The sequence below is a fragment of the Scomber scombrus genome, chromosome 17 (assembly GCF_963691925.1).
Source record: "Scomber scombrus chromosome 17, fScoSco1.1, whole genome shotgun sequence".
Taxonomy (NCBI): domain Eukaryota; kingdom Metazoa; phylum Chordata; class Actinopteri; order Scombriformes; family Scombridae; genus Scomber; species Scomber scombrus.
In genome coordinates, this window is record NC_084986.1 from 23,199,238 (window position 1) to 23,213,912 (window position 14,675).

A 14,675-nucleotide genomic window follows, 5' to 3' on the forward strand; every position below is an offset into this window, starting at 1 on the left:
GTTTCTGTTTAGTTTAAAAAATACATATTTATCTAAACTTAAATATAGTGCATACATTTACTAATGTGTTTAATTTCTGCATTCTACATTAAATTGATTCAGTGATACTTGATGAAGTTCAATTCCACTGACTCATCCTTAACCCTACAGGCTACATTTAATATCACTGTGTCAGACCCTTGTTGGAACGTTGTTGTTTTTTGGTCAATTATTTTATTATTCACTATTTAATCTTTTTATTATCATCCACAAATCCCACCAAAAACCCAGACTCACAGTGAATTTAACCTTTAAGGACTGTGTGTGTAGCTCCAGCCTTTTGAGTAAACTTGCCAACATGTTAATATTACAGCTGCTTTTTGCCTTGAATAAATCAGTTTTCATAGGACAGGATACAATGTCAAGTACAGAATGAACACAAAAACATGTCACTGTGCCTAAGACGTAACCACGTTGGGTAGTTTTTAAAAGAACACTAGCTGGCTTACACAGCTGTGTGTATCATTGTTTCTGTCCTTGTTAGTGTAGTGGACAGTATCTCTGCACTTTACTAATCTACCACACACAGAGCAGCCACTGGAAGCAATTTGGGGTTAAGTTTCTTGCCCAAGGACACTTTGACATGCAGACAGGAGAACTGGGGATTGAACCACTGACCTTTGAGTTAGTGGACAACCCGCTCTACCTCCTGAGCCACAGCCACCCATTGAATCAGCTACTCTAGAGAGCTATTCAGAGTCCCCCTTATCCAAAATAGAGTGTGTGAAAATAATTACATTTAACACTTATAATGAAAATTAAATCAGATTTTTTAGATGAATTATTTGGAAGCCTAAGATATTTCATCTTATAGAATGAAAGTAAAACCTTATAGGGTGAAAATATATATGCTATAACAAACCGTTTATTTAAAATGTAGTTATGTAAGTGGAATGACCCCCTCCCTCTTTTGTGACATCCGTGGATTCAATTGAAAAATGAGTCTGTGTTTCCTCACATCACAATATGTAAAAATAGTAAGATTGGAAGCCATTTTACACCTCCTTAGTTTACATTCACAAGGTCCAGTGACGGTGTTGATGGTATATTACTTTTGTCCATCTTGGTAAATAATCAGAAGCTGATAGGAAACTCAACCGTTTAGCTAAACCGCCCTAAACCATTTCCCATTCATTCTCTATGGTAGTGCTGAACCAATACGGATGTAATGCACGTTCTGGCCACTATGTAAACGCTTTAACTCCGTCTCTCTTCCTCAACTCTTCATTCAGTGTCAGAGACTGGAGAAGATAAACTCTAGTGCATATAAGAAGATAATTGGTAAATAACTATTACACCTAAAGTTAGTAGTCAATAAACAGGAAAAAAAGCTCTGGAATGTCACATCCAGAGTGTTGGAGTTCAGAACAAATGCAATAAAATGTGTCACTGTCCTGAATTCAGGTATATTATCAGCGACCATAATAATCACTACTTAAATGAATACTAAAACATTGACGTGTCTGATGGTTTGTGGGTACAATTCCTCGTTAGTATAGTGGACAGTATCTCCGCCTGTCACGCGGAAGACCGGGGTTCGATTCCCCGACGGGGAGGTTTCTATTTTCTACCAGCTCTTCATTATTTACCAACACTAACAAAACAACAACATCATGCATGTTCCTCCCTGTCAAAAGCAGCGAGGATATAAACCTGTGTCATTCACACACAGAAATGAAGTAATGTGGCAAATATAAGTACATTTACTCTAAATAAAATAATAATACAATATTTATTTGTTTGGAAGAATATTTGTCAACCTGTGTTGTATGATGTTTTACAAAGTTTATCAGCTGTGCGGTTGTATATGTTCTACAATGAATTTTAGAGAAAACACGATTCCAACAAATAAGTGTTTCCGCCCGGTCTCGAACCGGGGACCTTTCGCGTGTGAGGCGAACGTGATAACCACTACACTACGGAAACTCTCAACACGTACCAAAGAACTGTACAAGAAAATTCAGGTTATAAGGACAAATAACTTTATTAAGTTCTTCGGGTGAGATGAGTGCCCGGCCATTTTTTTCAATTAAAAGCATAACTTTTATGTTAAGCTGTAAAATCCAACAGCAAAAGATGCAAAATGACGGTGAGCAAACTATATGTTTATTTCCCTGCTTTGCCCGCATTTGGATTTGCTCTCACAATTTGAGACGCCTGTATTATTAGTGTATGTGTTTGTGTTCCTTTTTTTATTATATTTTTTTATTGTTGCTTTGACTGCATTTTACATAAGTTTGTGACCAGTTTCATGTTCTCATTGACATTAATTGAAGGCAACAAGTTGTTAAGACAAATTTGATAAAACTCTAGAATTAATATCTGTTTGGTCCTTTTTTTTTCTTTTATGATTAAAAATACATGCATATACGGTATATTACAGTTTCCGTAGTGTAGTGGTTATCACGTTCGCCTAACACGCGAAAGGTCCCCGGTTCGAGACCGGGCGGAAACACTTATTTGTTGGAATCTAGTCTGAGTTCAAATAAAACAACAGAAAGTATACAACAGCGTGTGACACTGATTATACTAGTACAGGAAAAACAGTACCAAACAACAAATGACAACACCAGTGAATTGTTTCATGCAAATATTTAGGCTAAACACAGGGGAGTATAATCATGATGACTGATGATAATGATATCACCTGCTTGCACACAGCTCCCGCCCGGTTCGAAACAGACTGTACAATCAACACTGCTCCCAGTAAACCTCAATACGTAAATAATGTAAATAATGTCAAGGCTAAAATTTTACTACATATTTCTTACTATTATTGTTCTTATAGGGTTGTTTTGTACTTAGTATTTATTGTTCTCTATTCTTTTTCTTATTGCTGCTCTTATATTCTATTACTGTCCACTTGCTGCTGTGACAATGCACATGTCCCCATTGTGGGAAAACAGCGTAGAAATTAATACAACACAGGTTAACAAATATACTCACAAACAAATAAAAAAATCCTATATCATACACACATATATATATTTATTTATTTATTTTAATTAGAGAAGCCTAAATGTACTTATATTTGCCACATGATTTTATTTCTGTGTGTGAATGACACAGGTTTATATCCTCGCTGCATTTGACAGGGAGGATCATGCATGATGTTGTTGTGTTTGTTATGTTAGTGTTGGTAAATAATGAAGAGCTGGTAGAAAATAGAAACCTCCCCGTCGGGGAATCGAACCCCGGTCTTCCGCGTGACAGGCGGAGATACTGTCCACTATACTAACGAGGAATTGTACCCACAACCCATCAGACACGTCACCTCACACAATCATTTGGTATTCATTTAAGTAGTGATTATTGTGGTTGCTGATAATATACCTGAATTCAGGACAGTGACACATTTTATTGCATTTGTTCTGAACTCCAACACTCTGGATGTGACCTTCCAGAGCCTTTTTCCTGTTTATTGACTACTAACTTTAGGTGTAATAGTTATTTACCAATTATCTTCTTATATGCACCAGAGTTCATCTTCTCCAGTCTCTGACACTGAATGAAGAGTTGAGGAAGAAAGACGGAGTTAAAGTGTTTACATAGTGGCCAGAACGTGCATTACATCCGTATTGGTTCAGCACTACCATAGAGAATGAATGGGAAATGGTTTAGGGTTTAGCTAAACGGTTGAGTTTCCTACCAGCTGCTGATTATTTACCAAGATACTCCAACACTAACCGATAACCAACACTTTCATTAAGTGAATCTTCTCTTAGTGCTTCTTGTATTATTGCCTTTTTTTCTGAGCTCCGACACTGGCGTTATGATTAATTAATTAATCGTTAATTTAATGTTATTTTAAAAGCAAAAACAAACAAACACGGGGAAAAAAACACAAAAAACAAAACACTAATAATAATTTAAAAGAGGTTTATGTGGTGGGTTTTACCTGTGTTATCCTCCAGTCACTGACACTGAATGAAGAGTTGAGGAAGAGATACATTTTAGAAAACACATTTACAAGTGGCAAAACATTTTCACCAGTCCCGAAACAAATGTACAAATGACACAATCCTCACGGAAAGGGAATGTACCAAATACCAGAAGTGGTGGCAGAGTGAAGTTTTTTGTTTAAATCAATAAAAACAGAAACTGAAGCCTATTTAAAATGCTTTTTATGAAGGACTTTATTAGGAGTGGTTTAGTGTTATCACATTTGTTTTAAACAACTGTAAATATAATCCAGTATATCAGCTGTGAGGTTTTATATATTCTACAATGAATTTTAGAGAACACATGATCAAATAAGTGTTTACTACACTACGGAAACTGTTACAGATAATAAAGAAAATGTAAATCAAAATCTAACGACCATATAAGTTCTTCAGGCGAGATGAGTGACATGCCATAATTTTCAGCCAACAGCAGAAATTCAGTGTTTAGGTTAAACTTAAAGAGTATGGTATAGACCTGCTCTATGTGTAAAGTTCCTTGAGATGACTTTTGTTGCGATCGGGCGCTATATAAATAAAGATTGACTGATTGATTGATAGGTTAAGCTGCAAAATACCACAGAAAAAGATGCAAAATGACGGTGAACAAAGTATGTGGTGGGGGTCCTCTGACAGGTAGGAGGGGCCCTTTACATGTCTGTGACCTGGGGCCCACTGTCAGTCCCTCCATCATCATTATTACAGTCCTATACTTACATGTGACTACCAGTGCAGTGGAACTGTGTGCAAGCAGGTGATATCATTATCATCAGTCATCATAGTCATCATGATTATGTTTTCCTGTTTATTGACAACAAAGTTTAGGTGTAATAGTTGTATTTATTTACCGTTTCTCTTCTTATATGCACTAGAGTTCATCTTCTCCAGTCTCTGACACTGAATGAAGAGATGAGGAAGAGAGACGGAGTTGAAGCGCTTACATAGTGGCCAGAACGTGCATTGCAAATAAACCATATACAATATACAAAGACAAATAGGATTGTTTAAAATGTGTTTTTCCTGCACATTAATTCACTTTGAATACTTCATCCTTTGTATGAATGCTTCATGAATAACTTTTTATTATTATTGTTGTTATTATTACTGCTATTCCAACGAAATGATCCAATGAAAATGTCCTACAGTAAAGTGAAGACTGCAAGCTTCATTTAACTAGAGGAAATATGGAGTGGAGGGAAATCATATGTACTGTTTTAAGCTCTGATCATTATTGTCTTCAGGGGTCAGTATCACATCTTCTTTTCTCTATGAATCACACATTTAGATATTACCACAGACGTTTCCTGAAAATACTACTGTTCTGTACATACTTGTGTTGTTTTATAAGTGTATATTATAGAAGTGTTTCCGTCTGTAGTTTTATTAGAAACTTGCTGTAGATGATCATGGAGGCCTCTACACAGCCCCCCCAGCATTACATCACTGATATAGTTTTGTTGTGCGCTTTATTTCACTGCTTCATTCAGCTGCTGTCGTCCTAAATGACTCTTACTATGTTCAGTTCAAAGATTATTTACAACCAGTGTTTTTTTATTTTTTTTATTTTCATTATTTTAAAGTTGCAAGGACAGTAAAGAAAAAGAAAGAAAAGATAAAGACAAGACAAGACAAAGGAAGCTATGGAAGTATATTGCTGCCACGCCAGAAAATGAAAAATCAGTATCAGTATCTCTTCCTCCTCCTCCTCCTCATTGTCTCTCGGCCTCTTTGAGCGAGCTGTTGTTGTTGCTCGTCTCCGACCTCCTCTACACACTCCTCCTCCTCCTCCTCTTCCTCTTTGAGCGAGCTGTTGTTGCTGCTCTTCTCCGACCTCCTCTACACACTCCTCTTCCTCCTCTACACACTCCTCCTCCTCCTCCTCCTCACAGGACAGCACATGAAGTTTCTCAAAGCCTTCATACACCTCCTAAAAACCTCCCCACACATGTTGTTGGCAGCAGTAGGAGGAAGAGAAGAAGTCAATTCTTTGTCTTCTACAGCTTGCCTCTGTCCCTCTGTGTCTCTGATGTCAACGAGACCAGTGTCAATCTTCTTTTGGACACAGTGAAGGGATGGTGAGAGTCTTTTTCTCTGTCTTCCTCCGTTTGGTCCTCTCCTCCTCCTCAGGCAAGTCCTCCTCTTCCACGTACACCTCCTTCTCTTCTTCATCCTCCTCCACTTCTTTCTCTCGCTCTTCCTCCTCCTCGGTGTCGCTCTGCGTCTTTGCTGCCGCTCCTCCTGAGGGTCCTCCTCCTTCTCCTCACTGGACTCCTCCTCCTCAAAGCCTTCATCTGGTTCCTGTTCATCAAAACACTCATTAAACTTACCTTCATAATAGTTAAACTGCTCCTCCTCCTCCTCCTCGTCCTCCTCCACCAGTCTTGTCACCACGATCTGGTTGAAGGCGATTGGAGCTGACAGATGTTCCGGGCTGCTGTAAACCTGCAGTTTCAAGAGAAAAGCATGTCCGTATTTGGTGGTGAGAAATGGATTTACAGTGTCAAACAGCAGCTGGATTTAAAAAGTGTACCTCAGTGAAGCGGTGGGCCACCGAGCAGAGGTACGGCAGCTCCACAGTTGGTTCCTCGTCACCCTCGTCCTCCTGGCACTGCTGGTCTGCATCGGCTTTAGAAACCACAGCAACAACCATCATGCATTAAGTTAAAGAAAAGGAGAAAAAAAGTGTGTGTGTGTGTTGGCACTTACAATTAAAATAGCTGGTGTCCTCCTCAGTCCTCAGCTGGGGGATGAATGGAGGCTCTTCGTCCATAAGGAACCTCCAGCAGAGACCTCTAAAAAACGGGTGAGCCTTCACCTCTCCGGCTCCTCCTGGAGAACAAGTGAGACAAACAGACGTTGTAAATCCAGACAAAAAATAGTGAATGTGAGGAAACAACAAGTCTCCTATCAGCTCCCATCCTGTCTCTATCCACGTCTTCATCATTGGTGAATGTAACACTAACCTGTCCCCAGACGAATCTCCGCATTCTTCTGAAGGAGAAGGCTGATCAGGTCCTGTGCATCAGATGATGGGGCTGCTTCCCCCTCCGGCCAGACGATGTCATCTGAGAAACAACAAAAAGTACATACAGTATCAGTAATCCAATAACAGAATTCAAAGTTTATCTCCATCATAAAAAAAACAACAACAACAAAAACACTGAATATTAAAACAAGTTTAAAGTAAAAGAAACAAGAAATTCAACCACATGTTGCAAGGTTTTCATGAAAATCACAAAGTAGGATAATGCACATTTTGAATCATCTTTTAAAATAAAGAAAGATTCATTTAAATCTGTTAGCATGACTTAAATATAGAAGGGTCAATGACCTTTCCACCTTCCATGTGGTTTAGTCAAATTTAAAGTGGCTAAAATTTGAAAATAAACATCAATGAACTTGCACACATTCTTTTAGGCATGATCCAACATGATAACTTTGTATATTAAATAAAGGTAATGGAATACAATTGTTCTAAATATTACATTTAATCTGGGGAATCATGTCATTCAGGAACCATTTCCTTTTTTTAAATGAAGTAATTATTAGTATAAGTCCACTTAAATACACTGTAGGTGGATAAAATATTGAATATGTATCATTCTTTTGTGGTTACACCATTTGACATTTTCAGGAGCATTCAGTCTTACTTTTGGTAAAAAAAATGGTGCAAATGTCATTTCAAATGATGTGATTTTTCACCGACCCAGAAAGAGATGAACTGAAGTAAAGATTCTTACCTTCAATCACGTGTTGGAAGAGGTCGTCATAGTCGTTCCCATCAAATGGAATATCACCCACCAGAAACTCAAAGAGGATGATGCCTAGGGCCCACCAGTCCACAGGCTTTCCATACCCCGACTCTTGTATGGTCTCTGGGGCCATATAAGGAGCACTGCCCACTGTCTGAAGGTAGGAAACACAATATGATTAGAACAACCATCCAGGTTTGAGCTCAAATAAGCAGAGAAGAGAACGATCAAAGACTTACCTCTTTGTCCGTGAACTCCTTAACGATCCTGTTTACCGGTGCTTTCTGAACATCTTGGGCTATGTTCAGTGGACCTATTTTGGAGAGGCCAAAATCGGTCACCTTGATGTGGCCGGTGGAAGTGATCAACATGCTACAACAGAGGAAAGCAGAAACATGTCTCATGTTAGATTACACACCAAACTCTAACTCTACATGTCAGATTGATGGGACAGATTGATGACTCACTTAGCAGGTTTCAGGTCCCTGTGTATGATTCCAAAGCTGTGGAGGTATTCCAGAGCCATGGTGGTTTCGGCGACGTAGTACCTGCTCATCTTCGAGGAAAAGCGCTTCCGGTTCTCCAGCAAGGAGGCACAATCCCCACCTAGAAGGACAAGAGGAGACATGTTCTGAGTGTGTGTTTGGTGGGTAGCATGGATGGGCTCCATAGATAATAGAGGAAAGTCAGTTTAAAGCTCATTTATCTGTTCTATCCCTGTCTAAACAAACAACCTTCTTACCTGCTACATACTCCATGACAACACGGAGGTCTCTCTGAGTCTCAAATGCACAAAGCATTGATACTATATATGGGTTTTGGGTATAAGAGAGGATGGCTCTCTCCACCAACACCTGCTGAATATCATCCTCCGTTCTCAGGTTCTGCCAGTTGATGACTTTCATGGCAAAAGCCTGACTTGTTTCCCTGTGGCGCACAAGGTTTACAGATCTGCACAAGAAGGAAAAGGAAACATGAGCAGCTTCTACTACTGAACATCAGCTCTGATTTAACAAGAAACTACAAGATTCTTCAGTATGACGTTTCTCTGTGTTTGGACTGAACTCTCTGTGGAGTCCAAACAGGCTGTTAGAATGTAAAGAAGTCTTACTCACCCAAAGCTGCCACTGCTGAACTGTTTTATTGTGACAAAGTCACCCTCCTCTGGTTTTCTGGGTGGAGGGCAACACACTGAGCGGGTCTAAATCAAACACACAAAAGAGAAAAAATCTCTGTTATTAATGAGACAACTAAATATAATAAAGTATGCACTATAAACAAAGGGATGTGTGTGTTTCTTAAAATCAGTTTGGAAAAAAGAAACATGGTTGAAATTAAAACACCTACTTCATGGAGGAGTTTCTCCAGTTTATCCTGGAGCTCCATGAAGAACTGAGGACAGACCAGTTCTCTTTGGACAGTAGTCTCGCATTGTATAGAGAGCTCCACCAGCTGCCTCTGAATGAACTTCAGCGCATACGAAGCCTGGAGCAGTCCGCAATCACTGAACTCTGTTACTGTGTTCATTTTCACTGAGGAAGAAAGAATTTAAAATCAGGATCATTATTTCTGTTTTAAGCACCGTTAAAAATGAAAGACTGTAAAAGTTACATGAGACGATTTGAATGGAATGAGAGCAAATTTGATGGATTCAGCATGAAACAGAGTTTTCACTATATTAAATAAGTGAGAATGTAGCTGTTACTAAATCTGAAAATGATGTTGAATAAAATATGTTGGATTTAGTTAGTACAGGGTCCTTAAAATGTCTAAAATATTATTTAAGTTTAGTTTTTGATATTCAAGGTCTAAAAATGTCTGAAATTGTAGGAGTTAAGACATTACATTTGATTTGAGCGGAATTATATTTGTTCGGTTTACGTCATTTATCATTATTATCATTATTTTCTGACTATTTTGCATAGAGAAAGTAGAAAGAAAGAAATACTTACTGCTGCTAGTTGCTGCTGAGGTCTCAGGATAGATGTCCAACTTGTGGTTGAAGATGGAAGATGTAAATTCAGTTTTCTAACACTGATGTTAGAAAACACGTTTTTTTCTTCCAAACAAAATAAAAAAGCTAAAGTTTGTCTTTTTCGGATGTTAATTCCCTGCTACTGAACACAAACCTGACTGTCTTCTGTGGTTCAATAACTGGCATGAAGAATCATTTCAGTCGTCTGCTTACTGAAAGTTCCAAGATTCTATTATGTCATGCATTATACTGTGATGTCATGAAGGTAATTTACATATAGAACACTCTGTCTGTCACACACACACACCACTGTATGTAATATTAACCTTTTTTCTTCAACCCATATATTTCTCAATAAACTCTACTTATAATTGTAATAACCCTGTTTTCACACAAAGCTGTGGTTTCCTTGCATCTCTCCAGGCATCCATGATGGTAGGGACTAAGACATAAGGGAAAGATGCAATTTAAGAGATTTGGGAAACACCTTAGGAGACATGAGACGTATGCAGCATCACCAAATATAGCACCAAAAAAAAGCCTGAGCAGCAGCAGTGTAATCACTCAAAATACACATAAATGAGAATTTTGGGGGAAACTTGCAGCTGATTAGATTTGGTGGACTCAACCAAGTGGGCTGATTTGTAGGGGAGGTTGTTTGTACAGTTCGTTTTCTTGCTTCCTTTTGATCACTCCTGTTATCAGCAGCTGATGTTAGTGAATTGTTTAAATCTTACAAGAATTATTACTAAAAGACAAAAGACATTAAAAACATTGCACATGTGTGTTTATTATCAACCGCCCTGTGCTATGATTGGTTGAGAGGGACCGTGTTGTCACTATAGGGGCCTCCATGTTCTCATTGCCATTAATTGAAGGCCACAAGTTGTTAAGACAAATTTGATAAAACTCTAGAATTAATATCTGTTTTGGTCCTTTTCTTCTTTTCTTTTCTGATTAAAAATACATGCATATACGGTATATTACAGTTTCCGTAGTGTAGTGGTTATCACGTTCGCCTAACACGCGAAAGGTCCCCGGTTCGAGACCGGGCGGAAACACTTCTTTGATGGTGTCCTCTCTTCATTGTAGAATATATAAAACCCCACAGCTGATAAACTCGATAGCACTTCACTATTCCTAATAAATTCATTTATTGAAGCATTTTATATACAGTTTCTGATATTATTGATTTGAACCTTAATATATTTCTCTTTACAAGGTATAACTCTGATTAAAACAGTAGAAAATGCATTTTAATCCTTAATAATATAAATCCACATCGTCATTGTGCTATACTATATTCTACTAGCTTCTTATTATTGGCGTGTGAAACGTTGTTTGCAGTTTCCGTAGTGTAGTGGTTATCACGTTCGCCTAACACGCGAAAGGTCCCCGGTTCGAGACCGGGCGGAAACACTTATTTGTTGGAATCTAGTCTGAGTTCAAATAAAACAACAGAAAGTATACAACAGCGTGTGACACTGATTATACTAGTACAGGAAAAACAGTACCAAACAACAAATGACAACACCAGTGAATTGTTTCATGCAAATATTTAGGCTAAACACAGGGGAGTATAATCATGATGACTGATGATAATGATATCACCTGCTTGCACACAGCTCCCGCCCGGTTCGAAACAGACTGTACAATCAACACTGCTCCCAGTAAACCTCAATACGTAAATAATGTAAATAATGTCAAGGCTAAAATTTTACTACATATTTCTTACTATTATTGTTCTTATAGGGTTGTTTTGTACTTAGTATTTATTGTTCTCTATTCTTTTTCTTATTGCTGCTCTTTTCTTATTGCTGCTCTTATATTCTATTACTATATCGAACCTCCCCTTTCTCTCTAAGATCCTCGAGAAAGCAGTTGCTAATCAGCTGTGTAACTTTCTAAATAATAACAGCTTATTTGAGGATTTTCAGTCTGGATTCAGAGCTCATCATAGTACAGAAACTGCACTGGTAAAAGTTACAAATGACCTCCTAACTTCATCAGACAATGGACTTCTCTCTGTCCTCGTCCTGTTAGATCTTAGTGCTGCCTTCGATACTATTGATCATCAAATCCTGTTAAAGAGACTTGAACATTTAATTGGTATTAAAGGAACAGCATTAAACTGGTTTAAATCCTATCTGTCAGATAGATTTCAGTTTGTAAATGTTAATGATAAATCCTCCATGCAAACAAAAGTAAAACACGGTGTTCCTCAGGGTTCAGTGCTTGGACCAATACTATTCTCCTTATATATGCTTCCTTTAGGAAATATTATTCGGAAACACTCAATAAATTTTCATTGTTATGCAGATGATACTCAATTATATCTATCAATAAAGCCTAATGAAATCAACCAGTTAACTAAACTACAAACATGCATCAAGGACATAAAGGCCTGGATGACCTGTAACTTCCTGCTGTTAAACTCAGAAAAAACTGAAGTTATTGTGCTTGGCCCTAAACACCTTAGAAACACATTATCCAATGATATAACTACTCTGGATGGCATTACTTTGGCCTCCAGTACTACTGTAAGGAACCTAGGAGTTATATTTGACCAGGATCTGTCCTTTAATTCCCACATAAAACAAATTTCAAGGTCTGCCTATTTTCATCTGCGTAACATTTCAAAAATCAGACATATTCTGTCTCAAAATGATGCTGAAAAACTAATCCATGCATTTGTTACTTCTAGGCTGGATTATTGTAATTCATTATTATCAGGCTGCCCTAACAAGTCTCTAAAGACTCTCCAACTGGTCCAGAATGCAGCTGCACGCGTTCTGACAAAAACTAGAAAGAGAGATCACATTACTCCTATTTTAGCTTCACTGCATTGGCTTCCCATAAAATCAAGAATAGAATTTAAAATCCTTCTCCTCACTTTTAAAGCTCTTACTGGTCAGGCTCCATCATACCTTAAAGAGCTCATAGTACCTTATGTACCTACCAGAACACTGCGCTCCCAGAACGCAGGCCTACTTGTGGTACCTAGTATCTCTAAAAGTAGAATGGGAGGCAGAGCCTTCAGTTATCAGGCTCCTCTCCTGTGGAACCATCTCCCAGATTCGGTCCGGAGGGCAGACACCCTCTCTACTTTTAAGAGTAGGCTTAAAACTTTCCTTTTTGATAGAGCTTATAGTTAGCAAGCTCCTAGTTTATGCTGCTATAGGCTTAGACTGCCGGGGGACTCCTACCTCCATGATGCACTGAGCTCCTCTTTCCTCCTCTCTCTCTCTCTCTATCCATCCATCTATATCCAATAACATTCATGTACTATTAATGCATTCAGTAACCTACACTTCTTCCCCGGAGTTGTCTGTGCTTTCTCATCTCACAGGCAATCTGGGCCTGTAGACGTCCGGATGACAGATTCCAGTCCCGGACCTTCTAGCTTCAATGTTTATTTTCAATGTGCTACTCTCTCTCTCTCCTATTCTTCCTCTCTCTCCCCTCTACCCCAACCGGTCGAGGCAGATGGCCGCCCACTTTGAGCCTGGTTCTGCCTGAGGTTTCTTCCTGTTAAAAGGGAGTTTTTTCTTGCCATTGTCGCTAAATGCTTGCTCATGTGGGAATGTTGGGTCTCTTTATAAATTAAAACTTGAAGAGTACGGTTTAGAACCTGCTCTATGTGTAAAGTGCCTTGAGATAACTTTGTTGTGATTTGGCGCTATACAAATAAAGATTGATTGAGATTGATTGATACTGTCCACTTGCTGCTGTGACAATGCACATGTCCCCATTGTGGGAAAACAGCGTAGAAATTAATACAACACAGGTTAACAAATATACTCACAAACAAATAAAAAAATCCTATATCATACACACATATATATATTTATTTATTTATTTTAATTAGAGAAGCCTAAATGTACTTATATTTGCCACATGATTTTATTTCTGTGTGTGAATGACACAGGTTTATATCCTCGCTGCATTTGACAGGGAGGATCATGCATGATGTTGTTGTGTTTGTTATGTTAGTGTTGGTAAATAATGAAGAGCTGGTAGAAAATAGAAACCTCCCCGTCGGGGAATCGAACCCCGGTCTTCCGCGTGACAGGCGGAGATACTGTCCACTATACTAACGAGGAATTGTACCCACAACCCATCAGACACGTCACCTCACACAATCATTTGGTATTCATTTAAGTAGTGATTATTGTGGTTGCTGATAATATACCTGAATTCAGGACAGTGACACATTTTATTGCATTTGTTCTGAACTCCAACACTCTGGATGTGACCTTCCAGAGCCTTTTTCCTGTTTATTGACTACTAACTTTAGGTGTAATAGTTATTTACCAATTATCTTCTTATATGCACCAGAGTTCATCTTCTCCAGTCTCTGACACTGAATGAAGAGTTGAGGAAGAAAGACGGAGTTAAAGTGTTTACATAGTGGCCAGAACGTGCATTACATCCGTATTGGTTCAGCACTACCATAGAGAATGAATGGGAAATGGTTTAGGGTTTAGCTAAACGGTTGAGTTTCCTATCAGCTGCTGATTATTTACCAAGATACTCCAACACTAACCGATAACCAACACTTTCATTAAGTGAATCTTCTCTTAGTGCTTCTTGTATTATTGCCTTTTTTTCTGAGCTCCGACACTGGCGTTATGATTAATTAATTAATCGTTAATTTAATGTTATTTTAAAAGCAAAAACAAACAAACACGGGGAAAAAAACACAAAAAACAAAACACTAATAATAATTTAAAAGAGGTTTATGTGGTGGGTTTTACCTGTGTTATCCTCCAGTCACTGACACTGAATGAAGAGTTGAGGAAGAGATACATTTTAGAAAACACATTTACAAGTGGCAAAACATTTTCACCAGTCCCGAAACAAATGTACAAATGACACAATCCTCACGGAAAGGGAATGTACCAAATACCAGAAGTGGTGGCAGAGTGAAGTTTTTTGTTTAAATCAATAAAAACAGAAACTGAAGCC

General features: G+C 38.3%; 6 non-coding genes across 6 annotated transcripts; 3 read left to right on the top strand and 3 right to left on the bottom strand.

The window, feature by feature from the left end:
- Positions 1 to 1,892: 1,892 nt before the first annotated feature.
- Positions 1,893 to 1,965, bottom strand: trnav-cac (transfer RNA valine (anticodon CAC)). The gene has a single exon. It is a non-coding gene; the product is annotated as a tRNA-Val (tRNA).
- Positions 1,966 to 2,421: 456 nt separating this feature from the next.
- Positions 2,422 to 2,494, top strand: trnav-aac (transfer RNA valine (anticodon AAC)). The gene has a single exon. It is a non-coding gene; the product is annotated as a tRNA-Val (tRNA).
- Positions 2,495 to 3,211: 717 nt separating this feature from the next.
- Positions 3,212 to 3,283, bottom strand: trnad-guc (transfer RNA aspartic acid (anticodon GUC)). The gene has a single exon. It is a non-coding gene; the product is annotated as a tRNA-Asp (tRNA).
- Positions 3,284 to 10,695: 7,412 nt separating this feature from the next.
- On the top strand, positions 10,696 to 10,768 carry trnav-aac (transfer RNA valine (anticodon AAC)). Its single transcript has one exon. It is a non-coding gene; the product is annotated as a tRNA-Val (tRNA).
- Positions 10,769 to 11,053: 285 nt separating this feature from the next.
- On the top strand, positions 11,054 to 11,126 carry trnav-aac (transfer RNA valine (anticodon AAC)). The gene has a single exon. It is a non-coding gene; the product is annotated as a tRNA-Val (tRNA).
- A 2,612-nt stretch (positions 11,127 to 13,738) lies between these two features.
- On the bottom strand, positions 13,739 to 13,810 carry trnad-guc (transfer RNA aspartic acid (anticodon GUC)). Its single transcript has one exon. It is a non-coding gene; the product is annotated as a tRNA-Asp (tRNA).
- Between the last annotated feature and the right edge of the window lie 865 nt (positions 13,811 to 14,675).